The sequence below is a fragment of the Cricetulus griseus genome, chromosome 3 (genome assembly GCF_003668045.3).
Source record: "Cricetulus griseus strain 17A/GY chromosome 3, alternate assembly CriGri-PICRH-1.0, whole genome shotgun sequence".
In the NCBI taxonomy this organism is placed as follows: Eukaryota; Metazoa; Chordata; class Mammalia; order Rodentia; family Cricetidae; genus Cricetulus; species Cricetulus griseus.
The window spans coordinates 229,446,950-229,455,304 of NC_048596.1; the positions used below are offsets into that span (position 1 = coordinate 229,446,950).

General features: G+C 35.6%; 1 pseudogene; it reads left to right on the forward strand.

The window, feature by feature from the left end:
- Positions 1 to 356: 356 nt before the first annotated feature.
- Positions 357 to 8,119, forward strand: LOC100756485 (annotated as a pseudogene).
- Positions 8,120 to 8,355: the final 236 nt, after the last annotated feature.

Genomic DNA, 8,355 nt, shown 5'->3' on the forward strand with positions numbered 1-8,355 from the left:
GTATGTAAGATGTGGTCTGTCCTTACTTATTCAGGGTACATGGTCACTAAACAAGATAATTACATAAAATTACTACATAATAACCTAAACAGAATTTTGAATAGATTCTAGGTTTAAAGATTAGAAGCAAGTTGATGTTAAACATTTCATACATTCTCAAACTCTTTTGCTATTAAGCTACAAATTTGTCTACATAAATTATGTACAAAAGAATTAAAAAGAAACCTAGTTATAAGGTTCCTTGATTGGAAGTTGATTGTAACTGGAGAGGTTTTTCTACTTATTTTTTTGTTGAAGATATTTTATGCTTTTAAAAAGCCAAATTGTAATCATATTACTATAATAATGTTTCAAAGATGAGAAACGTGAGTCATTTAACTTTGGTGCTCTGCTTTGAATTTGACTTAGTATTTCATTTTCTAGGATATTGACTAAGTTTGATGTTCCCTTGTATTATTTTTGTGGCTGTTGATGTTTTCCAGAGGTATCACTCTGCAAAAATTCTGGTCTTGAATCTTAAACCCAGTGCTGTTGTTATGGACTTTGGTTGCAGAACTAACTCCATTAATATTCTTGGAACAAGGGAAATTACTAGAAAGAAAAACAGGACAATGATCTATCAAAACAAGGAACTTAGGAACAGTATTTATGCATACTTACTCTGTATTCAAACATGTTGGATGTAAAGCACAATGGTACAAACAATGCTTTGCAATGAAAGTGTGGAACTGGGGAGTTTACTCGCCTGGAAGGAAAACTGATTTCCAGTAATGTGCTTAGCCTGACCACAGATTTTTGTCTATGGACTAGTTCCAAAACTTTGAATTTTGTTCTAAAAATTTATTACTTTTAATGGAGTTTGTTTCCTATCTTCTTTTCTCTTCTCTTCTCCTGATTTCTTCTCTTTTTCTGTCTCTCTCTGTGTTTCTCTTTCTTTCTGACTCTCTCTCTCTGTCTCTCTCTCTCTCTCTCTCTCTCTCTCTCTGTGTGTGTGTGTGTGTGTGTAAGAGAACATATGTGTGCATTGCATACTTGTCATAGTATCATTGTGGATGAAAGAGATCAACAGACTTAGGTCATTTCTCTTCCACCTTGTGGTTCTCAGGGAATGAAAAAAGGTCATCAGGATTGTTGATAAGTATTTAACTTGCTCTGTCATCTCAATGGACTAAAGTGTTTTTAGAGTATCCAATGGACAATGACAAGAATTGTTTTAATTGTGCAGGAAAGTAGAACAAGAGGCATGAGAAGTTCAGGAACACTTCAGGAATTCAAATAAAGGAAAGGGTAGTGTCTAGAGAAGGTAGCAGGTATGCTATAATTTTATTGATAAGTGACGCTGAAACTAGAAATCAAGCTACCAAATAATTCAAGTTAAAAATGAGGTACAGATCTAAACAGAGAATTCTCCACAGAACAATCTCAAATGGAAGAAATACACTTAAGGAAATGCTCAACATCCTTAATCATCAGAAAAATTCAAATCAAAGCAACTCTGAGATTCCATCTTATACTGATCAGAATGGTTAAGATCAAAACCACCAATGACAGCCTATGCTGTAGAGGATGTGGAGAAAGGGGAACACTCCTCCTTTGCTGGTGGGAATACAAACTTGTACACCCACTGTGGAAATCAGTATGACAATTTCTCAGAAAATTAGGGATTAGCCTACCTCAAGCCCATGTAATACCAACTGTTAGGCAGGTACCCAAAGGAAACACATTCACACCACAAGAAAATTTGCTCAACTATGTTCATAAAAACATTATTTGTAATAGCCAGATCTTGGAAACAGCCTAGATGCCCCTCAACTGAAAAATGGATAAAAAAGTGGTACATTTACACAATGGAGTACTACTAAGTGGTAAGAAACAATGACATCCTGAAATTTTCAGGCAAATAGACAGAACTAGGAAAAACAACATCCTGAGTGAGGTAACCCAAAACCCTAAATACAAATATGGTATGTACTCACTTATAAGTGGATACCAGACATAAAGCAAAAATTACCCAGCCTACAATCCACAATCCCAGAAAAGCTAGAACCCTCTACCAGAACTAACCAAATAGGCCAAGCTCCTGGAGTACAATTGAAGTGAGGATGGATGAATAATATGAACAAAGGAGTCAAGAACATGATAGGGAAACCCACAGAAACAGCTGACCCAAGGTAGAGAGAGGTCACTGACTCAGGTCTGACAAATTGGGAACTTGCATAAAGACTGGACTAGACTCCTTTAATATATGTGACAATGGTGTGACTGTGACAATATATGAGGCCACTGGTAGCGGGTCCAAGATCTAACACTAATATACAAACTGACTTATTGGAGGCCATTCTATATGGAGAGATACCTTGCCCAACCTAGACACAGGAGTGTGTGGGGTGGACAGATGCCTTGGTCCTGCCTCAACTAGATGATGGGACAGACTTAGTAGACTTCCTAGGGGAGGCCTTACCCCCTCTGAGGAGCAGATGAGAGGTAAGTAGGGGGAGTGTGGGAGAAGAGGAGGGAGAGAGAACTGGTATTGAAATGTAAAAAATAAATTAATAAAATATAAATGAAAAGAAAAGAGGGACTTGGGTGATTTCATCTGACAATGTCATTTCCAAATTCAAGTAAAATGTACATGAGAAATGAGTATATTACAGAAATTATGATATATTTACATGCATTTTTACACATTTTGACATCAGAAATTTAGGTAAAAATGATGAGTTCTCTCCAACAACAAAACCCCCCTATAGCATTGTCACTAAGACACTGCAGTTTCATGGGATCAGCCGCCATCCTATTCCTTTCTACAGAAATTTCAATGGAGTACATAGTTTGTAAATAATGCAGGATTGAGAAACATAGATTCTAACAGCAAAAGACTAAAACTTAAAATTTGAGACCAGTATCTTTTCTCCTAGATAACTTTCTAACATTCTCATTACTCTGAAAATTTTAGATACTTTTATCAATAAGAGAAAATAAGATTAGATTTTGGATGTTAAATAACATATAACTAATCTAGCAAACAAATAATGTTGAAAATATCTTCATATAGTGACATAAATTAAAAATTACATAAGGCAGAGAGTGAGTGAAATAGGCATCCAAGATTGACACATAGTCTCCACATGTAGATACTGAATAAACAAAACATACACATTTGCAGACACTCCAGCCACTAACCACTACATATTGAGTTGACCTGTTAAGAATATTAGATTATTACTGTGTATTTTAAATTCAGTGAAAGATAGTATTGATGATTAACATTATTATTGCTTGAGTAAAATGTTGGGTTTTGAATAATTTCCAAGCTTAATTCATAATAAACATATTTCATGTGCATGTCTAGATCAGAATAAAGGACATCTTGAAAGAAGTAGAATATTCCTCCTGTGCATAACAATTTCAAATAAATAGACAATCTTTCTGTATTAGGTAAGGTAATAGAACAAATTATTATAATTTATTAACTTAACCTGAATCCCACTTTCTACTGTAGGTTTGGTGTAATTGCCTTTACCCAGAACTGGTGAGATCTTCCATGGAACAGTCACTGAAAAATGTTCATTTGAACTATATAGACTTGTACCTCATGCATTTCCCAATGACCCTATAAGTACTTTGTTCAAGTCTCCAGAAATGGGTCATTTAGGTTAGTTTATAATTATGGTGGTTTAGTAATGTGGCAACTCTAGGTTCTGTGCATCTAAAATAGAACTCCTAATAAGGTTCAAGGATCATAGTAGCAAAGAGGGCAGAATGAGTGTAAGATTTAGAGGAGTAGAAAGTTTTCTGCCAGATGGAATCTCCTAGAGATATCAGGGAAGCTATGCTCATGAAGTCTTAACACCATGTCAACTAACAAAGACCCAAACAAGGACCAGGATACAGGTTAATGTGGACGAGGAAAATCTCATGAAGCCTCAATACTAGACAAAGAACTACAAGCAGCTGAGTTAGAGCAAGAGAAATAGTCTTCTACAGGGGAGAAAACCCAAATTGGTTATCCACCAAGTGGTCAGCCCTAAACAATCATAAAAGTCAAGAAGGACACTCCATGTATCCCAGAGATGCAGTACTTTTGAACATATATAATAGGTGTAAGAAAATAGGATACTACCATCCAAGGGCATTTCATATAACAACATTCAAAATACATGATAAACACAATGACATTAAATATGATCCATCTATCTTATGGAAGCTTAGTTCTTAGCACTACCTTTACCTAGAAGCATTGTTATTGGTTGGAAAAATGCATTTGTTGAGACATTAACATTTGCTTCATTTCCAGCCAGGAGAAGATAAGCTGCCAGTGGATGAACATGGAGAATTGATATTTGACAGAGTGAATCTCTGTGCCACCTGGGAAGTGAGTACTAGGATTACAGAACATAGGGGAAATGCAGGAAGAGAAAAATCTGGCCACAATTTAATATTTGAGAGTTGGGTATGTCTTCTGTGACAAAAACTGAGTCTATTTCCAAGGGTTGTTTTAAGAGCTGGTGTAGCATGCATGACTTAAATGCAATAGAAACAAAGGGGTAATGCAAACCCATAAAGTGTTTTGTGGCTATGTTTTCTATTTTAGGTCTTGGACAAGTGTGTAAGGAGGCAGGACTTACCAAGTCCATTGGAATGTCTAACTTTAATGGCAGGCAGCTGGAGATCATTCTCAACAAGGCAGGGCTCAAACACAAGCTAGCCTGCAATTGGTTTGGAATCCTCAGCCTCCTCTTCTTGTTGTATATTCCTTTGTTTGCCTTGTTGCCAATGGTTAACAGGTACTTTTCTGCACTTCATCTTTGCTTTGTTGAACATCACAAGAAAATAGGGGAGTGTTGATGTTTAGGATATTTGCAACAGTTAATTTTTTTTTGAAGTCCTCTTTGAAGACTTAGTGGAAAATATTGGCCTATCCTTCTTAGTAGATTTCACAAGGGTACAGAAGATCAAGGTAGACTTCAGTCATTGCTCTCATTCTCTACAAAAGGTGAACGTATACCTGATATAATAGGAATGATTAATGGTGGAAGATTGTAAGGAACTGTGCTTAGATAAGACTGAGAATGCTTGAGATGTTCAGCATGTAAAGATGCCATGAAAGCAACACATGATGCTTGTCAGTGTTTCTGTAGGATTCATATGCTTTGTTATTCATGTGCCTTTGGTGTACAAGCTTGTGAAGGCCTGGGGCTGATGCCAGATGTCTTCCTCTACAGCTTGTTCTTTAAAACATGGTTTCTGGTTCAAACACATTTTGAATAAGCTACTCTTGTTAGTTGAGTTCCTTCTTGTATCCTATGTTTCTGCCTTAAAACTTAGAAATATTGGCAGAGCAGTCTGCCCTTCTTAAGGTTATGTAAGTTCTTGGGGTCTGAACTCCAGGCCTTCTTGTGTAGCAATTGCTCTAACCACTGAGCTGTCTCTCTAGCTCACTCTGCTGCTATTAATTATCAATTCACAGTAAGATTTCCTTGTTCTCCCAAATCATCTTATGTAGTTCTTCTCTCTTCAAGGTAAAATTATTAATTACACATCTTCCCCAAATATTTTCCCAGCTCTTTTATTGTTTCATGTTTGTCAGTGATTTTCTAAATGACATCTAGGAAGAATATTTAAAGTACAGGATGTTTTAATAAAAGATAATTTTCTACCACTGTATGCTTGTATAACTAGAAGTTGAGTTTGAGTGGCTTATTACATTAATGTTAAACATTTTTACCAGGAAAACATCCTCCTATATCTGATGTTGATATGGGAATGATATGTCCCATTGTTAGTAATACTCCATTTGACTATCCGATAATGTTAGTCTCAGGATTATCTCTGATATTTTAACATTTTTCCTCCATTGCAATTGCTATGACATGGGTGAATGATAATTTAGAAGCAATCCATACTTAAAAATGAACTGACATAATATTTGATTATCCATCAAAGATTTTTTTCCTGAGTCAGTTACTTTGTTTCAGTTTGACAACTGTCCCTTTCAACTGTATTGTTACTTCTTGTTTTATTGTGTACTAAAGAAAATTCACATAGTAAGTCTAGTTCCCCTACAGCCAATGGTAAAATTTATATGTTTAGTTCCAATGTTCTTAGAATGGAGTTCCTATAGTAACCACAATTGATAATGACATAGAGTTATTTTTTCTTTTTCTATGTCAAATTACCTCTTTGTATGTGTACAGGGTTATGAAACTATTGATTTTGAATTACTTCATTTATTTGAATTAATTTTTAGTTTACAGTTCTTGCTAAAATCAGCCAAATTTGAGCTTCTATCCAACTGGCTGTGTCAACCTGCAGACTTCATAGTTTGTGCTTTATTGTATTATTCAAAGCTTAGTCAAAATTTATTAAATCCATTCTCTGTTCACATCTAGGCAATGCCATACTTCTGCATAAAGAATAATGAGTACTTGCTCCTAGGATTGTGTGAAAAGTTGATTTATCTCAAAATGGTTATGTTTTTTAACTGTTCCCTGGAACATAAGACATTGGAAATGTTTGAAATAAAAATTTAGAGAATTGAATGAAAATTATGGGAATAGGAAATAATGGGTATTGAAAGTGAATAGGGTAAACATACAAGATGTGGTTATATAAGAATCACTTTATAAAACCCAGCAGTACAATAAATGTATTAACGAAACATATACATCATGGGGCCAGTGAGATCGATTAGTGAGTAAATGCATTTGCTGCCAAGCCCAAAAACCTGAGTTTGATCTTTCATATGGTAGAAGTAAAAAACTGAGTCACACAAGGTCTTAGGACCTCCAAAATAATACACACACACACACACACACACACACACACACACACACACACTGACTTAGTCTCTTAAATTCTGGAATTAGAAAAATAAACAAGCTGGGTGTTGGTGGTGCACACCTTTAATCACAGCATTCAGGAGGCAGAGGCAGGCAGATCTCTGTGAGTTTGAGACCAGACTGGTATACAACAGGACAGCCTCCAAAGCCACAGAGAAATCCTGTCTCAAAAAAGAAAAGCCAAAAAAGAAAAACAAATCAAAGATTATCTTTTAAACACTTAAAAAATATGTGTCTCCTGTTGAAAAATTTTACAAGCTCCTTGGTTAAAGTCTCCTAATTATCCTTTATTATTCCCCTCTGACACACACACACACACACACACACACACACACACACACACACACACACACACACACACATCCCTTCTGCTGCCCAAGAACCTATATTTTTGAGCATTTTAATGACCCACTGCAATTGATCAAAGTTTCTTGCATCAGAATTGATAGAGGGTTATTTGCTTAAGTCTGGGTGGTGTTCTAGTCAATCCACAATTTGTTACACATGTTTTCCTAATTTAGCTTTTTATATTTTAATACTTTCTTTATGTCAGTGTGGGATTTCATGTTATATGGTATATTTATTCATCTTCAGCTAAAATGTCATCCTTATCTCAACCAAATAAAACTTCTGGATTTTTGCGAGTAAAACGAAATTTTATTGGTTGCTTATAGTGTCCTGGGAACACAACAATATACAAGATGGTAATGAAGTCATTAAAAATTAAATACTATTAACAATTATTGTTGTCATGCCTTTAGCCTTGCATTTCTTTTTTTGGCCATTTAGATTATTTTTTTCTCCATTTTAAAATTTGAATTAGATCCAAGATTGTTTTACATGTCAATCCCCATTCCCTCTGCTTCCCCTCCTCCCCTGCAGCCTTGCAATTCTATATTCATACCAATGTGATATAAGTTCATACTAACATGATCTGGAAGCAGAGATTACTTTGACAAGTAATAGAAAATAAAAGATGAAATTGATGTTATCAGTCCAAGAGCACACTTGGGAAGCCCCATCATCTATGGCCATCTTCATATATATTTTAAACTTATTTACATGCTACAGATTGAGGGATTTAGACTCCCTACATCTCATTCCAGGGTGGACCAGAACTCCCCTGTTCTTTTGGATGAAGCAGTTCTTCATTCCATGGCAAAACCAAATACAATCAAACTACAGACTTGATTGCTCTTTGCTACCAGTTGCAGCATGGGGCTGTGGCCCTTAACAGCAATCTCAATTCAAAGTGGATCAAAGAGAACATAAGGTGATAGGTGAGGCTGGTAGCTTCACAATTGTTCACACTGATTTCACCCTATGGACTTTGTTGTCAACTCAGTATTCTGTGTCAGCCTAGTCCTTCTACCATGCTTTATCTTGCTTTTGTATTTTGTATATGTTTGAAGGGTTTTATCCTGCTTTTCAATAGAACCATAGCTTTTGATGCAATATAGAATTAGAATGAGGTTGAAGACAGATTCTTAGGCTTAGCATTGTGTTGGAAATG